Source organism: Limulus polyphemus, unplaced genomic scaffold (genome assembly GCF_000517525.1).
Source record: "Limulus polyphemus unplaced genomic scaffold, Limulus_polyphemus-2.1.2 Scaffold23, whole genome shotgun sequence".
NCBI lineage: Eukaryota > Metazoa > Arthropoda > Merostomata > Xiphosura > Limulidae > Limulus > Limulus polyphemus.
The window spans coordinates 1,348,975-1,350,407 of NW_013665633.1; positions in this window are offsets into that span (position 1 = coordinate 1,348,975).

Sequence of the window (1,433 nt, forward strand, 5' to 3'; positions counted from 1 at the left end):
ATCTTCCCCTAAAACAATTTAACGATAAAATCGTGTTATTGAACAATTTTTTTTATGGAGTTTTTTTTTTCAAGTACAAACCTTTAGCTCATAGCTCCTTCATCTCTTGACCGATTTGAGATCTAATTACTGTTTTCGACTCAGGAGGTCAAACCCTTTCGATTGACATATTTGACCACGCCCAAGGTATCATGGATTAATTTATTCTAACCCTACTTAAAAGGATTTCGATTTGAGAGTCGACTGGTGGAGATCCTGATGAGTAATAAAATTGAATCGGGTACACGCGCGCCCCACGCACAAAAATATAGCTAATAACAAGGGAAACAAAAGTCCCATAGTTTAATTTACTCTAATCCTACCTAAAAGAATTTCAAGTGCCGCGGCTATCGATGATTCCCTCTTGTTTTTATTTGTTTCGTTTATGACAAAGCTACCGAGGCAATCTTTTGCTATCCCTAGTTTTGAACTACCGACAAAACGGAAGGCAACCAGTCGCCAGCATCCACCACCAACGAATAGTGGAATTGACCATCTCATTTTTTCGCCCCTCTCCTTATGAACTTACAATGCTAAAATCCACCGTTCGATTCCTCGCAGTGGACAGAACGCAGGTAACTTATTGTTTAGCTTTGCGTAAAGAAAATTTTTAATTTGGCTGTTATGTAATCACGTATGAAAAAAAAAGTCTTATGAGAAAAAATATTTAACAGTACTAAATAGAAACTTCCTCAGATTTCGCGATTAAATATGACTCGCCCCATTCACGGTAAAAAGAGTTAGAATGAAGAGCTATAACTCCCCTTTTTAAAAATCAGAAAAGAAGTAAGAAAGTAAGATAAGTCGATTTTTCTTTTCTTTTTTACTCGTGTGTTCCTTTAAAAAGAAGTACAGTTACTTTTGTTTTGGGAGTATATTTCACTCCTTCATCTAGCTTAAGAGATTGAAAGAAAAGGGTAGCGAAAAAACAGATTTTATTATTTTTCAAAGAATGTATGCTTGCGGGTATTAATGAAACATATGGGAGCATCAACTTATAAAAACTTGAACATAACATACCAATTTTCAGCTCTCTGTTATAAACAAGGAGTTAGTATTTTAGTTCATTTTACAACATGCTATAGTTGGATGTTTGCCTTGTTCGTATTCATAATTTATATGGTGAGATTTGATCCTATCCTGAAGCTTTATTAAGTTTCTGAGTTAGTCTTGGACCGTGGGGTGTTGATAAGTAATTTAACCTTAAGTTATTTTGGAATTACGTTTTGTTGTTCACATTTGCAGAGTAGTATGAGGCTGCTATTTACTTTAGTTAGTTTACAGTTAAGCTTTTCTAAATCCTTAAATTATTTACAAATTCCGTGGCCGTACCGAATCACAAGTTTTTTTATACGTTAAAGCTGTGGCGACAGAATCTCAATCATTCTATTAGT